This window comes from Tachyglossus aculeatus, chromosome X1 (assembly GCF_015852505.1).
Source record: "Tachyglossus aculeatus isolate mTacAcu1 chromosome X1, mTacAcu1.pri, whole genome shotgun sequence".
In the NCBI taxonomy this organism is placed as follows: Eukaryota; Metazoa; Chordata; class Mammalia; order Monotremata; family Tachyglossidae; genus Tachyglossus; species Tachyglossus aculeatus.
The window spans coordinates 47403837-47423913 of NC_052101.1; the positions used below are offsets into that span (position 1 = coordinate 47403837).

The 20077-nt window shown below is 44.5% G+C and overlaps 1 protein-coding gene and 1 non-coding gene across 3 annotated transcripts in view; one reads left to right on the plus strand and one right to left on the minus strand.

The window, feature by feature from the left end:
- The window catches only part of FSTL4 (follistatin like 4), a 685476-nt gene that overhangs the window by 195535 nt on the left and 469864 nt on the right, over window positions 1-20077 (minus strand). The window lies entirely within an intron of this gene.
- Window positions 4986-5123, plus strand: LOC119920353. The gene has a single exon (XR_005448106.1). It is a non-coding gene; the product is annotated as a small nucleolar RNA SNORA7 (small nucleolar RNA).

Sequence of the window (20077 nt, forward strand, 5' to 3'; positions counted from 1 at the left end):
TACAAATGAGGTAACTGAAGCGAAGAGTAGTGAAGTGACTTGCCCAAGGTCACACAGCACATAAATGGTGAAGCTAGTATTAGAACCCATGACCTTCTGACACCCAGATCTGTGCTCTATCCACTAGGCCATGCTGCTTCCCTAGGCCATGTTTCTCCCACCGTAAAGCCCCAGGCCGCCAGCATCCCCTATCTCTCACCCCTGGCAACTTTGCTTTCTATTTCAACAACAAAATTGAAACCATCCAATGTAAACCCTCCAAAATCTCTCCCACACCTCCCTTTCTCCTTATTTTTCCACCTCAATGGTATTTGGTCAGAACTTACTATGTACCAGACACTGTAATAAACGCTGGGAGAGATACCAGATAATTCAGTTGGACACAGTCCATGCCCCATATGGGGCTCACAGTCTTAGTAATAATAATTGTGGTATTTGTTAAGTGCTTACTCTGTGCCAAGAATTGTACTAAGCGCTAGAGTAGATACAACATAATTGGCTGGACACAATCCCCGACCCACGTAGGGCTCACAGTCTTAATCCCCATTTTATAGATCAGGTAACTGAGGCACAGAAAAGAGAAGTGACTTGTCCAAGGTCACACAGCCAACAAGTGGAGGAGCCAAGATTAGAACTCAAATCCTTTGACTCCCAGGCCTGTGCTCTTTCCACTAGGCAATATTGCTTCTCCTGCCCACCTCCATCAACGCATTCTTCCTTTCTGGCCATCACTCCAGAGATCTCCTGTCTCCTTTCAAACCCTACCCTCTCCACCTGTGCTTCTGACCATCCCTTTATACTCACCCCTCACCCCCCTAACACACACACACCTTCTGTTCTCCTTGACTGGCAGCAACTGCTCACTGTCCAGTAGCTCCTTCCCCTATGATTTCAAAACTGCCCACAGATCTACCCTAAAAAAACACTTTCCCTCCACTTCACGGCCCCTTCCATCTCCCACTCCATCTCCCATATACCATTACTGTCCAAATTCCTTGAATGAGTTGTTTACTCCCATTGCCTTCATTTCCTCTCCAGTTCCTTCCTCAATGCCCTATATTTCAGCTTCCACTTCCTCCATTCCACTCGAACTGCTCTTTCTTGGGTCACCAGTGATCTCCTCTTGGCTAAATCCAACAGATGAAACCCTACCCCAGTATCACCAGACCTCTCAGCAAGCAACCTTTGACACTGTGAACACCCCACCCCCACCTGCCTTTTCCTGAAAACATTCTCTAAACTTGGCTTCACCGACACTTTCCCCTCCTGGTGCTCCTTCTCAGTCTCTTTTGTCATCTCCTCCTCCCACCCCAGACTGTGGGGGTGGGGGTGGGGGTGTCCCTCAAGGCTCAGTTCTGGTTCAACATTTGCTTCCACTACTCTCTTGGGGAGCTCATCTGCTCCCACAGCTTCAAGTACCATCTCTATGTGGTTGATTCCCAAATTTACTTTTCCAGCTCCAACCTCCCTCTTCTACCATCTTGTATTTCCCTCCTGCCATTGGAACATCTGTACCTAGTTACCTCAGCAACACCTGAAACTGAATATGTCCAAAACTTAACATCTCAGATGCACCACCAAATCTTCTCCTCCCCCTAACTTTCCAAATACTCTGACAACACCATCATCTCTGTAATAATAAAAATAATAATGATGTGCCAAACACTGTACTAAGCTCTGGGGTGGATACAAACAAATCGGGTTGGACATAGTCCTTGTTTCACATAGGGCTCACAGACTTAATCCCTATTTTACCAACGAGGTAACAGAGGCACAGAGAAGTCAAGTGATTTGCCCAAGGTCACACAGCAGACAAGTCTTGGAGCCGAGATTAGAAACCATGTCTTTCTGACTCCTATGCCACGTTACTTCTCTAACTCATGAGCCTATAATCTCGGCATTATCCCCGGCCTAGTGGAAAGGGCATGGTCTGGGAGTCAGAGGACCTGGGTTTTAATCCCAGCACCACCACTTACCTGCTGTATCACTTGGGCAAATCTCTCTGGACTTCAGTTCCATCATCTGCAAAACAGGGATTCAATACCTATCCTCCCACTTAGACTCTGAGCCCCACATGGACCATGATTATCTTGTATCTACCCCAGCTGTTAGTAGGGTACTTGGCATACACTAAGTATTTAACAAATACCACAATCACTATTATTATTATTCCTGACATCTCACTCCTTCAAACTGCTTGTTGGTTTCACTGTCACATCTCATCCTCCATCACTTATTCCAGATCCTAACTGCTACCACACACTGATCCAAAGCACTTATCGTTTCCCATCTCAACTGCTGCATCAGATGCTTTGCTGTGCTCCCTACCTCCATCCATTCCCTCCTCCAGCCCTACCTTCATACTGTGTCTGTGTCACTTTTCTAAAATATTGTTCAGCCCATGTCTCCCCACTCCTTAGGTTGCCCACCCATTTCCGCATCAGGCAGAGAAACTCCTCACTATCAGCTTTAAGTCATTCAATCAACTCTCTCTTCGCTACTTAGCCTCACACCTCTGCCACTACAACCCAGCCCACACACTTCACTCATCTAATACCCACCTATTTGCTCTTCATGACTCTCATCTTTGACCTCCTTCTAAAGTTCTACCTCTTGCCTGGAATTCCCTCCCCACTTCATATCGGACAGGTCATTACTATCCACATCTTCAAAGCCCTACTAAAATGATACTTCCTGCAGGTAAACTCTTCCAGTATCTCATCCACTCTTCTTTCCATCCTTATTGCACCATTCTTGAACTTGGGTCTGTACTTCCAAAGCATTTAGATACTTACCCCATCCCCCCAGAGCACTTATGCATAGATCCTTACCCTTACTGCTTCTCCTATTTGTATCTGATTTTAATGTCTGACCCCCCTGCCAGACTTCAAGCTCCTTGAAAGCAGGGATCCGGGCTACATATTCTATTGTAAGTGCCCAAGTACTTAATACAGTTCTTTGCACACAGGAAATGCTCAATAAATAACCATTGATAATGAAGATGATGATGATGATTATGTTCTAGAGTAAGGTGAGGTATTCTGCAGATTTTCCCAGAAGGATCTGCATGTTGCCTTTATGATATGTAGTGTAACTTACATAATGTGTGTTACATACTTTATGCCTTTGTGTGAATGCTACTTTCAGGTTAGTAGAGGGGCATCCCCTGTGATTCCAGGAATTAGTGCAAACCACGAAGCAGAGGAATTCCTGTAGGCCCTGATTCTGCCCTGTCTTCCCACTCAGGGGCCTCTCCCTGATTCATCAATCTGTCAGTGGTGCTGTCGCAGATCATTTGTTACCTTGTCAGGTTTGATATTCTGTTACCCCAAGTGACACAAAACCAAAGGACAGATGGACTGTGGTTATTGTTCACTCTGCAAAAAAAAACCACTTTTTTTTTCCTAAAGGAGGAGCATGGACTAATGTAAAGAGCATGGCCCTGGCAGTGAGGACTTGGGTTCTAATTCCGGCTCCAACTCTTGCCTTTGTGTGATCTTGGGCAAGTCATTCACCTTTTCTGTGCCTCTATTTCCTCAACTCTTAAATGGGAATTCAAAATCTATTCTCCCTCCTACATAGACTGTGAGCCCCGCTTGGGACAGGGCACTGTGTCTAACATGACTTACTCATATTTCTTCCAGCACTTAGTGCTGAACACAAAGTTAAGCTCTGAGCATATGCCATAATTATTATTACTAAACACCCATTCACAACCAAACCATCCTGTAAAAGCAATGAACAGCTCTGTCAAGACAACAACCACGCATCTGTATGAGAAGGTGACAGTGAACTCAATATCCAGAAAACTCCATGTAAAAATATAAAGGTCTCTTTATATTTGTGGATTGGTCTGGTTTCTAAAGCAAAAAATAGAATTCTTTCCTGAAAAAGGCATGTCCATTCCCTCTTCTTCCTGTGGTCATGCTGCCATGTTCACAGTTAAACATGGTGAACTTAGAGCTCTTTTTCTCCATTTCTACTCCTATTGCCTCCTATTCCTCCCTCTCCTACCATTTTTGTTAAGTTCCATGTGGGCAGGGAACGTCTCTACCATCTCTGTTGTATTGTACTGTCCAAAGCACTTTGTGCAATGCTCTGCACAGAGTAAGCACACAATAAATACCACTGATTGATTGGAACCATTGATTAGAAGATAGCACACTTCTATTTGTTTCATTTCTTCCAACATCGCATCACCTTCTATCCAGACAGAGGAGTGTTGGAAGTCAGAACCCACTATGTTTTTGATGTTCACCCCACCCCCATTCCACTTCTGTACATGTCCTTATACTTTGTTTCTTCCCCTTCTTGTAATTTCTTTTCCTGTCTGTCTCCCTTGTTAGATTGCAAGCTCCTTGATGGAAGGGACCATGTCTACTTATTCAGGGGAAGCAGCATGGCTTAGTGGAAAGAGAATGGGCTTGGGAGTCAGAGGACATGGGTTCTAATCCCGGCTCCACCATTAGGCTGCTATGTGACCTTAGGCAAGCCACTTAACTTCTCTGTGCCTCAGCTACCTCATCTGTACAATGGGGATTAAAACTGTGAGCCCTGCGTGGGACAACCTCATTACCTTGTATCTACCCCAGCACTTAGAACTGTGCTAAGCACATAGTAAGCGCTTAACAAATACCATCATTATTATTATTTATTATTACTCTAATTTACTCTGCCAAGCACTTAGTACCATGGTGTGAACACATACTGTGTAGCAAGCAGTCAATAGTATTTATTGAGTGCTTACTGTGTGCAGAGCACTATACATAGTGCTTGGGAAAGTACAACTCCACAACAAAACAGAAATATTCCCTGCCCCAAACAGTACCTAACGTGTTTAGTAAATGCCATTGTTTCAGCCCTAGCAACGTTCTAACAAAAAGGCACAGTAAAAAGCCCAATTTATGAGTTTATTATCCATTAATATCAGGTGAGACAATCAGTAGTAGTAATGGTATTTATTTAATATCTACTGAATGCCCAAAATCCTCTCAGGGTCACACCTGGAGAGTTTTCAATACTCTACCAGTCTCGGCTACAAGAGGGCGAGTCAAGCAGAGGTATATCCATTCCATTCCTAGCTTGGTCAGTGGCTACTGAGTGGAAGACAATCTGTTACAAGTCCAAACTCACCCATTCTGGACAGCAGAGGCAAGGGAGAGAGTCGAGGGAGGAGACTGAGGTTTACTGTGCAGAAGGAAGGAATGGTAAACCTCTTCTGTATTTTTACCAAGAAAACTCTATGGATCCACTAGCAGAACGATTGCAGATGGAGAGCGGGGCATTCTGGCAGAGATGTGTCTGTGGTGTTGCTAGGGGTCGGAAATGACTCGACGGCATGAGACAAGACAAGAATGCCCAAACACTGTTCTAAACCCTTGGAAAAGAATTAACAGGAGCAAAAACATATTCCCTGCCCACAGGGAGTTTGCAATCTAAAGAAAGAAATAGATGAACAAAATATTTACAGATATTGGGGGCAACAGAAAGAACTAATATCAAACAGGAAATAGGATGAATGTGCTGGGCTGAAACTGGAAATTCATTCATTCATTCACTCATTCAATCATATTTATTGAACGCTTATTGTGTGCAGAGCACTGTACTAAGCGCTTGGTAAGTACAAGTCGGCAACATATAGAGACTGTCCCTACCCAACAGTGGGCTCACAGTCTAGAAGGGGGAGACAGACAACAAAACAAAACAGTTGCTTAGTTTTTCTAGAGTTTCTTCAGTGTCATCTAAATTGGTCGAAAGTCTGCAGGTGTTGAAGTATCTTGGATGAGTTACCATGAGAGTACTGGTTTATACCAACTGTTGGCAAAGGCCTGCAAGGGAAATGCTGAAGATTGAGAGTAAATATATTCTTGGTTGGGCGGGGGGGAGGGGGAGGGGGAGGACGTGTTTGTGTGTGTTGGCGGGGGGAGTGGAGTGTTTCTCTGGATTGAAACAATTCAGATTGTTTGAAAGCTTAGAATAGGAGGTGAGCATAGTAGTGGGGCGAGGGGGAGAGGCCTAGTGGATGGGGTTGGGGAGAAGGAGCACCAGGGTAGGGTAATAGTCTGAACAGGAGTTGAGAACGAAGGAGTCAAAAGCTGGCTACAGACAGACGTTGAGCTGGGGAGGAGCATGGCTTGGAATCCACAAGGTGACTGAATCTTGTCAAATTATTCTGGAAAGATGAATCTCTGTTTTCCATTTCCAGCCTGTGCCATTTGAGACGCAGGGAGAACCAGGGGAACCAAATTTTAACACGAGGCTGCAGGCTCCAACGGAGCCCAACCCCAAATCCCAAATCAAACTGCCTCTAACCTTGGAGGACTCAAGCAAGTTTTTCTTTCATTTTAGTCCCTTGGATAATTTCTTGCATCAGAAAACCACAAACAGTGAATCAATCAGTGCAGATCCCGAACACCAGCCAGGCAACCTTGGTAAACCAGCCAGCCACAACTAGTACTGCCTGGATTTCTTTATCTTCTCTCCCCTAATGAAGAAATAAATATAGGAAGTATGATCCTGATTCAGTTCCTACTAGTCACTTAATCTTCCTCCTCAGGAATTCTCTCTATAAACTACAGCAGGGGAGAGGCTGTGAGTTTTTTCAATGGTGTTTATAATAATTATAATAATAATAATACTTGTTAAGCACTTACTATGTGCCAAGCCGTGTACTAAGTGCTGGAGTAGATACGAGATCATCTGGTCCCACATGAAGTTCACAGTTCAGTAAGAGGGAGAACAGATATTGAATCCCCATTTTGCAGATGAGGGAACTGAGGCATGGAGGAGTTAAATGACTTTCCCAAGGTCAGACAGAAAGTTATTATCATTATTATTATTATTTGAATGTTACTACTTTTACTACTACCACTACTGATGAAGTTAGAACCTAGTAAGTATTGACTCTCTGTCCAACACTTAGTTAAGTGCTGAGGTTGACACAAGCTAATCAAATTAGGCATATAGTCTCTTTCCTGTATTGGATTCACAGCCTAAAAGGAATGGAGGGCAGGGGTCTAATTCCCATTCTACACATGAGGAAACTGAGGCACAGAATGGCTAAGTGACTTGTCACACTGCAGATGAGAGGCAGATCTGGGGTTAGAACCCAGGGCTTCTCCCTCCCAACCCAGGTTCTTTTCTCTAGGCCATGCTGCCTCTCAAAATGTTGGGTGCTAGCCATCCATCATGGCAACGTACTGAGGTAGTCGGGGTCAGAGGAAATACTCTAGGGTCAGAGGAAATCATTTCTAACAACCAGGGCTGATTCCTATCCCAAATGGCTCAACAAACTCTTCTTCTGCACTGGCATGGACATGCCAGGTCAAATGAATCTTGCTAGTTGGGTAGCTAAATTGAGAAATATTGGCCAGTGGCTCCCAGCCAAGCATGCCACCTAACTGTGTACAGTGAGCTTTTACTTGCACTCAGAGATCAGATTCAGAAAGGAGGGATTACGGACGATCTTGTGGAAATTACAATAGAGATCCCTTTAAGCTGACACCAATTTCTTCTCTCTCCCTTCCCTCAACTTTTCTTCCTGATCCACCCAACAGCCTCCTGGTGGACGTGCCTACAAACCTTCATTAGCCTTTGGGCAGAACTACATCTCCTGGAAAACTGTAGTGGATTAAAGAAATCAAGGCCGACTCTACCGAATTTGCCGATATAGATATAACATGCTTGTGTTTCTTTTCTAGCAGCTTGCTGCTCCAAACAAGGCCAAAATAAACTATGAGGCATGTTGTAACACAGGCCAATAATGGGGGAAATTGATTTTGCCTGGCATAGCTTGGGTTTCATTTGACGTTTCTTGTATGGGTACTTCATTTGGTGAAAATGGGGAAAGTAGCAAATGGCTTCTGGAGGGGAAAAAGAAAAAAAAACGTATTTCCTTTCAATTACATTTGCATTCAAATGCGGTAAGATAGATTCCAGACCCTCTTTTCATATGCCTTGCCTACCTGCATATGCAGTCTATGTGGACTGCTTTTCATCCCGTGGAAAAAAAGAGTCAAGATGAAAAATGAGTCCTCTAAACAAATCTCCAGCAGTCAATTTGTTAAGCAACCATGCAGGTTCTTGTGCTGGAGGCAGCCGAGCAATACCAACAAGATTTGTACACTACGACGACTGCAGGGTGATGATTAATTATTCTATATTACAGCCCATGAATGCAAAGAAAGTCAATGAATGAAATGGAGTTTTATCTCGACGTTTGGCCGGCGCGAGGCTGTTTGGGCTGTGTGCTGTTCTAAATGAATAGGACGTTTAGAAGCTAATCCATCAGATGGCTCCTTCTATTCATAAGGCAATGCTTTAACCCCATCAGACCCAAAGAGCAGCAATAGGGGAGAGATTAATAATGCCAAAAGGAGTCAGATGCAGCATTCTTGTCTTGCTGGGGTGGTGGTGGAGGGGGGGAGTAGGGGAGAAGAAAGATGGGATGGGGGTGGCGACAGGTACCACTCCAAAATCCAGAACTCCAGGAAACTGGCAGCTGTTTCCTCACTCTCATGTGAACCATCATTTATTAACAAATTAACAACCACATTTGTCATCTTTTGACTGTAAGCTCTGTGCAGGCAGGGACCACTTCTACCAACTTCTCAAGTGCTTAATACAGTGCCGTGCACACAGAAAGCACTCAATAGATACCACTGATTGATTGACTGATTGATGGAGAAGTAGTGTAGCCTGGGACTCAGAGGACTGGGACTCCGTGTGTCAGCTCTGTGACCTTGGGCAAGTCACTTCACTTCTCTGGGCCTCAGTTCCCTCATCTGCAAATGGGGATTCAATACCTATTCTCCCTCCTATTTAGGCTGTGAGCCTATGTGGGACCTGATTATCTTGGATATACCCAGGACTTACAAGTGCTTAACAAATACTAAAATTATTATTATAATTATCTCTTCTCCAAGGGCAGCGTGTGATGCTAGATCAGATTATTACTTTCTCCATTCCTGACCAACTTTAATAATAATAATAATAATAGTAATAATAATAATGATAGTAATAATAATTATGATATTGTTAAGTGCTTAATATGTGCCAGGCACTGTACCAAGTGCTGGGGTGAATACAAGCAAATCGTGTTGGACACAGTCCCTTGTCCACAAGAAGCAGTGTGGCTCAGTGGAAAGAGCACAGGCTTTGGAGTCAGAGGTCATGGGTTCAAACCCCGGCTCTGCCAATTGTCAGCTGTGTGACTTTGGGCAAGTCACTTAACTTCTCTGTGCCTCAGTTACTTCATTTGTAAAATGGGGATGAAGAGTGTGAACCCCCCGTGGGACAACCTGATCACCTTGTAATCTCCCCAGCAGCTTAGAACAGTGCTTTGCACATAGTAAATGCCATCATTATCATTATTGTCCTGTGTGGGGCTCACAGTCTCAATCTCCATTTTACAGATGAGGCCTAGACTGAGGCCTAGAGAAGTGAAGTGACTTGCCTAGTGTCACACAGCAGATGAGTGGTGGAGCTGGGATTAGAACCCTTGACTTTCTGACTCCCAGGCCTGGGTTCTATCCACTATGCCATGCTGTTCTTGTCTGTCTCCCCCCTGTAATAATAATAGTGGTATTTGTTAAATGCTTACTATGTGTCAAGCACTATTCTCACCCTGATTGCTAGGAGCAATGGTATTTATTGAGCTCCCACTAGGTGTAATGTGCTGTACTGAGTATTTGAGAAAGTATAACAAAGCAAAAGGCACATTCCCTGCCCACAAGGAGCTTCCACTCTAATGGGGTGGCAGACATAAAAAATATTTATAAATAGAGTATTCAGGATACATAATTGAATGTACAATTGACTAGACATATTCAGTACACAAAAGCTGAAAATGGGCCTAAATAAATATGTGATGCTAGAGAGGTGTCTTCTATCAATCAATCAATCGTATTTATTGAGGGCTTACTGTGTGCAGAGCAGTGCACTACACACTTAGGAGAGTACAACATTCCCTGCCCATAATGAGCTCAGAGTCTAGAGGGGCAGCTTGCAAGCTAGAGGGGGATGCTATGTAAACTAAATACCATAAAAAAAAAAAAACAAAAAAAAACCCGAGACCTCAGGTCTGGGCTCCCAGGAGCTTTGGGGAGTAAAGCCCACCCATTCCCCTAAGGGGAAGTCAGGCATTAGCATCTTTCCAAGACTTAGAGTGTGGGGGAAGCATCTGAAACCCTTTTTCTCAGGATGGATTAAAGCTTTTTAAGAACTTGCGCTAGGCTGTTGTCTGGTCTGTTGATCAGACCAGCTGAACTCCAAGAGTCCATGGCTTCTCTGCTCCCTCTGGACTGTAAACTCCTTGTGAACAGGGAATATGTCTACCCAATCTGATACACTATACTCTCCCAAGTGCTAAGTGCACTGCTCTGTACAGAGCAAGCTCTCAATAAATCTGACTGGCTGATGTGATTGACCTGCCTTCACTTCCAACCACCCTTTGCTTGGGTGAAGTTCTCTCTCTCCACTCTGTGCTCTCCAGCCCCAGCCCCTTTACAATGGATCCACATGCTCCATGCTAGAGAAGGCTGACCCTCCACCCAGCCCAGTTTCCAGCTGAGATAGATAATGTTTGTCTCCGCTATCCCTAAGAAAATGTGGTGTGTTGCTACATGTGATCATTAAAATGGGATATTGCCTTCTATGTCCGAGATGGGATAATCTATGACCTCAGGAGGATGAGTCTCATTTGGGAAAGTTACAATGACACAAGCATCTAAAACTTCACACATAAAGAGATTACAATTAATTACACCAGTGACACAGTCAGAGGCCTGGGGGCAATCTTGTGAATGCATAAAAATGAGTGTGAAATATGTCCCACATTCATCATTTGTAACTCTCGACTTGCTTGAGATGAAACATTTTTCCATTACCCAAATGCCTTCATTTCAGAGAATCCAAGTTCACAGTTTGCCACAAGAAACCTGCTCCTACTTGTTATGATTTATGTTTTATTACAAGGTGAAAGGAAACAAATAAAAAAAAAACCCTCCCCCGAAAAACACCAGGCTTTTTCCAGTAGCTTCCAGCCCCAGTGATTTAAGGGAACATTGCCATTTTTAATATTTTTCTACAAAGGGATTAAAGAGGTGGCCCCACACTAGAATTTAAAAGTCACTGATTTAAGTATCAATGGCTTGGACTAACTGTATTTTCATTTTTATCATTCCTGAGGGTATTCCAAGATGTGATAATATGGAATAGCACCACTTTGGTTGGCTTTAAGGCACTCAATCTGCTCTCCCCTCCTAAGGTATCTCACTGATCTCCTACTACATCCTGAAGCACACTTTGCTCTTCAAATTCATTCATTCGTATTTATTGAATGCTTACTGTGTGCAGAGCACTGTATTAAATGCTTGGGAGAGTACAGCAATAAACTGTATCCCTGCCAACAATGACCTTACAGTCTAGAGGTGGGGAGCCAGACATCAATACAAATAAATGACAGATATGTAAATAATTGCTGTGAGGGGGAAAGAACCAAGGGAGCACATCAGAACAACGCAGAAGGGAGTGTGAGAAAAGTAAAGGGGACGCTTAGTCTGGGAAGACCTCATGGAGATGTGCTGTCAATAAGGCTTTGATCTGGAGGAGAGTAATCACTGGATTTGAAGAGGGAGGGTGTTCCAGGCCAGAGGCAGGATGTGGGCTAGGGGCTGGTGGCGAGTACACGAGACCGAAATCCAGTGGGTTAGCATCAGAGGAGCAACGTCTGTGGGCTGAGTTGTAGAAGGTGAGAAGCAAGGTGAGGTAGGTGGGGGCAAGGTGGTGGAGTGCTTTAAAGCCATGGTGAAGAGCTTTTGTTTGATGTGGAGGTGGATGGGCAACTACTGGAGTTTTTTGAGGAGTGGGCTGAACATTTCTGTAGAAAAATGATCTGGGAAGCAGAGTGAAGTATGGACCTGAGAGGGGAGGGTCAGGAGGCTGGGAGGTCAGCAAGGAAGCCCATGCAGCAGTAATCCAGGCAGGTTAGGATGAGTGATTATATTAATGCGGTGATGTTGTGAAGGTGGGACCGGCAGGATTTAGTGACAGGTTAAATACTTGGGTTGAATGAGAGGAATCAAGGATAACACCAAGGTTATGGGGTTGTGAGACAGGAAGGATGGTGGTACCTTCCACCATGATTGGAAAGTCAGGGGGAGGACACGGTTTGGGGTTTCCCAACCTACTCTCTGTATCTCAATCTCATCTATCCTGCCTTCAACACTTTCTTCCCTTTGGCTTGGAATTCCCTACACCTTCGTATTTTGATACATCTCCACTCTACCCACCTTCAAAGCCTTCCTAAAATCTCAACTCCCTTAAGAGGCCTTCCCCGACTAAGTGTTCATTTCCTCTACCTGCCCTCCCTTTGCATCTCTCTGTGCTTTTGCATCAAAACCCCTTTAACAATTTAATTGAGATAGGCTTCCTGGAGAAAATGTGAGCTCAGAATAACTTTGATGATGGGGAGAGCTGAAGCCTAGTCAATGTGAGAGGTAATTCCAGGCAGTGGGAAGGGTGTGAGCAGTGTCAGAGGTGGGAAAGAGGAGAATGAGGCACAGTAAGTAAGATAGCTTTTAAGGGGAATGGAAAGTATGAGCTGGGGTGAGGTGGAGAAGAGAGTGGATAAACCAGAGGGAAACAGCTGGTAGAGTGCCTTGAAGCCAGTGATCTTGAGTTTCTGCTTGAGGCCAAGAGGAAGAGCTAGCCATTGAAGGTTTTTTGAGGAGCAGGGAGATGTGAGCAGAATGATGTTTTAGAAAAAGGATCTAGGCAAGAGAGTGAAGTACGGACTGCAGAAGGAGAGCCTGGAAGTAGGAAGATTTCTGAAGAGACTGATTCAGTAGTCTAGTCAGGATATGATGAGTTCCTAGACCAAGCTGGCCACTTTGAGGAGAGAAAGGGGCAGGTGGGGGAAAAACTGTGGGGGAAAAACCTGCAGGATTTAGCAGTAGGTAATGTGTGAGTTTGAAGAGAGGGATGAGTAGTCAGGGTAATCAAAGATAGTCAAGATTACAGCCTTCAGAGAAAAGGAAAATGGGGGTGTTGACTTTGGCCAAATCACTTAACCTCTCCTTGGCCCAGTTTCTCTAGCTGGAAAATCAAGAGGAAAGGATTTCCATCTTCTAAGATCCCTACTGGCTCAGCTCTCAAGGAGAGCTGAGCTCCTGGAGGTAATATAGTATAAAAATGTATTTGGGCTCCTCAGAAATGAAATAAATCAAGGTAATTATTACTGTGTGATATTAAAGTGACTTTGCAAACAGTGACATTTAGTTCTACTTTGTTCTCTCACCCACCGGTCTTCGCTCCTTCCCTCAACAATGACAGGAAGCAGTTTGTTTTCACTCTGCAGTGAATGTCTTCTTTTATATTAGAAGACAGTAAGCCAGATGCTACTCTTGCCCAAACGTGTGATTTAAGGAATGACAAAAGTCACAGAGAGAAAACAACCAAGGTGAAAACACTGTGTAAGGGCAACAGCATTTTGACTTTTTAAAATAGTAATATTTCCTATTTCCCAATCAACTTTTAATGCTAAAGCAGCATGGACTAGTGGCTAGAACATGGACTGGGAGTCAGAAGGACCTGGGTTCCGATCCCAGCTCTGCCACTTGTCTGCTCCCTTCTAGACTGTGAGCCCATTGTTGGGTAGGGACTGCCTCTATATGTTGCCGACTTGTACTTCCCGGTCACTTAGTACAGTGCTCTGCACACAGTAAGTGCTCAATAAATATGACTGAATGAATGAATGAATACTCTGTGACCTTGGGCAAGTCACTTGACTTCTCTGGGCCTCAGTTACCTCATTTGTAAAACTGGGATTAAGAATATGAGCCCCACGTGGAACATGGACTGTATCCAAGCTGATTAGCTTCTATCTACCCCTGAATTTAGTTTAGCACCTGGCACACAGGAAGTAATTAACAAACACCATTTAAATTGAAACAAAAAAAGGATTCTGCACAGGGGATGGAATAAAGCTCAGCTACTCTGGGTTGTTTTGCAATGGATTTTGAAACTTTACAAAAATTGGAAGGAAAATTGTGTCCAGGCCTGGCTAGAAATATTGCATTTCTCCCTTATTCTCTATTAAAAGAACAAAAGAATATAAACAATGCCAATTTCTGTAACAGATGGTTAGCCAATCCAGCCCAGTAGATCCCATTAGATTACGAATTCCTTGAGAGCAGGGATTAAATTGTTTCTACCAACTCTATTGTACTCTCCCAAGGGCTAAGTACAGTGCTCCAGACAAAGTGAGTGCTCAGTGAATACCACTGATTGATTGTCTCCAAAAGTGGCTACAGGACATTTACCCTTCTTGATATCCATCCTCGTGGTTATGATTGGATCATTAAACTTGCCAAAATTTCTATATTCTCCAGTACTTACCACAAATAATATTATTAATAAACATAAACATTGTTTTATTTTTCACAATTTCTATTCTGCTACTTAGATTGTGAGCCCTATAATGGAAAGGGACAATGTCCATTATGTTGTATGTTGTTTACTTTGTATTAGCTCCAGCGTTTAGCACAGTGCTTCACATATAGTTAAGTCCTTGATTGATGCCATTACTATTGACTACATTCTGGCAAAGGGTTCCACTCCTAACCCACCCATCCCTGATTGGAAGAGTGTGCCTAGTGGGTAGAACAAGGATCTGGAAGTCAGAAGGACCAGGATTCCAATCCCAGCTCTGCCTTTTGTTTGCTGTGAGACCTTGGGGCAAGTGACTTCACTTCTCTGGGCCTTAGTTATCTCATCTGTAAAATGGGTATTGAGACTGTGAGCCCCATGTGGGACATGGACTGTGTCCAACCTGATCACCTTGTATGTACCCCAGTGCTTAGAACAGTTCCTGACACATAATAAGTGTTTAACAAATACCTTAAAAGGAAAGAAGGCCTTGATAGGAAGGCACTGCCAGGCTAGATCTATGCTTGGCAATCTAGGGGTGAGAAGATCATGGAGTTCTAGACAATCAATCATATTTATTGAGCACTCAGTGTGGAAAGCAGTGTACTAAGCACTTGGGAGAGTACAATAGAAGAGTATAACAGAGTAGGTAGACACGTTCCCTGCCTACAATGAGCTTACTGTCTACAATGAGCTTACAATCTAGAGACCACTCAACTCCTCCAGTAGTAAGACATAGATATCAAGTCTAAGGGGGAATCTCTGCTTTCAGTAAATTGGACAGCTCATCTGTGCTCCCTCCCTCCCTCCCTCTCTCTCTCTCTCTCTCTCTCTTGATTTGGGGGCAGCTGTAGGGTGACCCAAAGGGGTCAAACTGTCTTCAGCATGGGAATGATGATTGCTCATTTTAACTGAAAAACCTCTTTTTTAAATAATAATAATTATTGAAGTATTTAAGTGGCTACTATGTACCAAACACTGTACTAAGACCTCAGGTCCATACAAGATAATAAGGACAGACACAGCCCCATCCCACATGGGGCTCACAGTCTTAGGGGAAGGGTGAACAGGTACTGAATCCTTCTTTTACAGATGAGGAAACTGAGGGACAGAGAATTAAATAACTAGCCTAAGGTCACACAGTAGGCAACTGGCAGAGCGGGGATTAGAATCCAGGTCCTCTGACACTCAGGCCCATGCTTTTTCCACATTAGGCCATGCTTGCCACTGTCCAAGCGATCACTGAGAAGCATGGTGACAGTTGCTCAGACCAGATAGAGCATCATAGCAGGAATTAGTTCAGGGTCATGACGTTTGGCCCTCAGTGTGAGAGTTCAAAGACTTTCCCAAATTCTCATGAACATATTTTCTTAACATCTATCAGGATGGAGGAGGTAAAATTCCCCTAGTGAGTGGGATAAGTAAATCTCCTATCACTGTCAAATCAAGAACAAAAATGAAAAAGTCACAAGAGGATCCATAAGACAAATATGTAAGTGATAACCCACTTTCAAACAAGGAATAATTATGTAAATTTGAAATAAGCTACACCTAAGATTCCTAGTCCCTTCTCAGGGTAGCCCCTAGAGAGTTTCCAGTACTCTCCAGTCTTGACTATGGCAGGGAGAGTCAAGCAGAGGTGTAGCCATTCCATTCTTAGCTTGGGCAATGACTAGCAAGTGGAAAGCAACCTGCTACAAGTCAAAACTCACCTAAGCTGGGCAGCAGCAGCATGGGAGACAGTTGAAGGTGGAGACTCAAGGTTACTCCATGGAAGGAGGCAATGGTAAACTATTTCCATATTTTTACCAAGAAAACTCTATGGATACACTACTAGAACGATTTCAGATGGAGGTGGGGCATTTTGGGAGATGTGCCCATGGCATTGCTATGGGTCAGAGATGACTCGACAGCCTCAGACAAGAGGATTTCTAGATCCCCAGGACTGGCCAGCATCTCCTGATGATAGCCCATCAAAATAGGAATTTGAAGACTGTTATGAAATTTCCCCTCAGTTTTCAATCATTGGTACTTAGTGAGCACTTACTGTTTACAGAGCACTGTACACTAATCACTTGGCAGAGTACAATACCTCAGAGTTAGGTTTTTTTTTCTTTAGACTATAAGTTCCTCGTGGGCAGGAAACGTGAACCAACTCTGTTACACTGTACTCTCCCAAGCACTTAGTTCAGTGCTCTGCACATAGTAAGTGCTAAATAAATACCATTGATTGATTGATCTCAACATTCCTCTTTCAACATGAGAGGCAAGTCTGGATACAATCCTGTAACAAAAGCCTGATCAGAAGTAGGCTCGTCTCTCCTTCCTGCTAAGACCAGTGTAGAAATGTACAAACTGCATGCTGGCTCATGTCATATTTGAGACCATTTCCTGCTATCCTCATGCTTCACCATTATCTTCCACCTTGTATGGATGGTTTTGTCAGAATGCCTATTTTCATAACACATTCTTGACTAAGAAAATAAAGAGCACCCCTCCCACAATGAGCGCTAGCCTGGATGCATCTCAGTGCAGCATTAGAATGAATGGCTTTGCGAGGGTGGTCCTTGTCTGGTTTTACACTGGACAGGCTGGGCTTCCAAAGACGTTGTAGAGATCAAGCAAGCTGTCTGATTTCTGGAGAATTTGTTGGAAAATTGAGACGTGCATTCCTTATGAGGTTTAGATTTCCAGGGTTCGCAGGCTGAGGAGATGTACAGTTATCACTGAAAGCTGAGGTCCCAGAGGTACTGCTTGGTAGAGACTCAGTGTAGCCTAAGAATCTCTTTTTAAGGCTTCTCTCCAGTATTTACGTCTACCCTTTCCCCCAGGGTGGGCATGGGGAAGAGCAACAGCTCTTGGCAAATCCCTACCCAGACAGGACAAGTGTGCTGGCCTCCTGAGCCCTGCCCAGTAAACTGTGTTGAGCAAAAGTTGGAACCAAGGCAGAAATGACACCCCGTTCACATGCTAGGGGTAATAGGGTAGCATTAATTGTGGCACTTATGCTCCAAACGGTGCAGGGAGACCCCGTCATCTCATGGAGTGTTTGGGGAGTTCACAGCACATCCCAGCAGGAGCCTATGGTGAGAGTCTTAAGGAGCTGTGTCTTAGCATGATTTTTCAGGGCCTGCTCAATGCTTGTTGGCTCACAGGGTCCTTTGTGTATCCATATAAAGAGCAATAGTGAAGCTGTGTGGTGTCCTCCCTCAGGCCTGATATGCCGTGGGAGTCACCAACTTCTTTCCGCTTCGAGTGTTCGGATACCTTGGCCGAGTGCCACTAAGTCTCCTGGCCAATCTTCCCCCTTATGCAAATACATCTTCTTAAAATTTCCATGAGCATAGAGGGTGGCAGGTGGAAAGAATTAGGTAAGTGAGAGGGGGAAAGTCAGTCAAGTGGAGCTTTTCTGAGAGGAATCAAGCCTAGCCACAGGCAAACAGCATCACTTCTTTCTCTGCCTGCTCTGGGATTAAAGACTGTAGTTCGAAATGTGAATGACTGTTCGGGTGAGGTCCGCATAAGCCGGAGAGCAGGATAAGTGCCAGGGGAACAAAATGATGTGCCACGCCCTTCAACCTGGGCCTTAGTGCACTGGCAACACAAGGTTTAGCAAAACATTTTTCCCCACGGAGCCAGGTCAGATGTCACTGGTACATTAACTGAGACTCAGCTCAGTGGCAAATGGGCTGCTAAGTGTTATGCTTGGTGGATGGTGAACCACTTCACAGAGTCAATAGATTGAAAATAAACTGAAAGACACCGACATCTGGACTAGTGAAAATCTTCCCATGATGAAAGAATTTCATTGGCAAAGCATCATTAAGTGGTCAACCAAATTCTGTTACCCTCACACTGTGCTAGCCATTTAACTGCCTTATAAACAAAGGAGTCTAAAAATGGAATCAAGAAAGCCAGTCTTTGGCACATAAGCAGTTTGGTGGTGATGGGACATAACCCACTTTATACCAGATTGCACGTCAACAAAGCAGTAGTTCAAACTTCCCTTTGGCCAGGAGACCTGGCCTTTTCCCAGAAAGGTAAGGGAGGTTAGATGAAGTATTAGTAATAATAGCATTTACTGAATATTGGATTATACCACATCTCTCCCTTCTCCTCCCTCTCTCTCTCTGCCCATGTTTATTCAATCACCTTTATTATGCACTTACTGTGTGCAGAGCACTGTACTAAGTGCTAGGGAGAGTATAGTATAACAATAAGGAGACACGTTCCCTGCCCACAGTGAGTTTACAGCCTACGGGGTGGACAGGGAGGCAGAAGCAAGCAGGGAGACAAGGCATGATTAGCCCCCATTCCTTGCTTTCTCAAAGTTCCCTGCCCTTCATTCATTCGATCATATTTGAGTTCTTACTGTGTACTGTACTTGGCACTTGGTTGCCACCAAGAGCTTTCCATACCGGGATTGGCTAGCCCCTCTGGTCGAGCCAACACTGCCTGGATCAGGATGGTCCTTGAGGGCTGGAGGAGAGAAGGGAGAGTGGAGGAGCTCTCAGCCAGCAAAAGATGCACTCCCAGCAGCCAGAGAGACCCAAACCCAGCTGGGAAAAGGGCTGTGGCCTGCTAGCTATCCTGTGCTCTACCATCTCAGCTCACTGATGCAATCCGATTGGGATGGGGGGTCAGTTGCCCGTTGGAGGAGGAGGGGGCCCGACAGCTCAATTCCAGAAAGCTCCCATGAGAGGCAGAGGACCCCACTCTGACCACCCCAACCAGGGCAGTGAGAAAAACCGTCCAGAACAACAGTGCTTGGCCTCAGGAACAGAATTGGGATGGAGAAATGCCCAACTCTCCCACTTCTCCATTCTACATGGCTTGGTCCCTCTGTTCCTGTAGCCCAGCCTGGAGGACAGTAGTTGCTATTGGTATGATTCATTCATTCATTCAACTGCATTTACTGAGCACTTACTGTGTGCAGAGCACTGTACTAAGCACTTGGGAGAGTGTAATATAACAATAAACAGATACATTCCCTGCCCTCAGTGAGCTTACATTCTGGAGGGGGAGACAGACATTAATATGATGTTACCCTTTGCCATGGCCTCCATCCCAGGGGTTCCCGGGACGTAATCGCTGAGTGAGGGGACCAGCAAAGATCTGAGGGGACGTATGCTCAACCCGTGCACAGATTTCAGCAATGGCTTTTGTGGCTGGGGTGCCCCCACAACCTAGCTCAAGGCACTGGACTGCTGCCTGCAGAGCCCCCAACTGATCCAAACTGCTGGGAAGCTAGAGTCAGGATCATCAGCTGGAGTGAAGTCAGCTCGTTAGAACTGAGGCAATGCTCTATGCAGCCTCATATTAATGGTGACACAAGAGAGAATGGACAGCAGCAGCATGACCAAGCAGCTGCTGACTGATTAACCAGGAGGGAGAGCAGAACTAGTGTCCTAAAGACACAGTAAGGCACAGCCTTAAACAGTAGATAGATCCACTTGGCGAAGGGAAATGAGGTTTGGAGTCACCCTCCTTCAGCAGAGGCTTTGGAACCATCAGGAGATCAACAGGCAGATTTGTCAACTGTCTTCATAATAATAATTATGGTATTTGTTAAGCGCTTACTATGTGCCAAGCACTATTCTTAGCGCTGGGGGATACAAAGTGATCAGGTTGTCCCATGTGGGGCTCACAA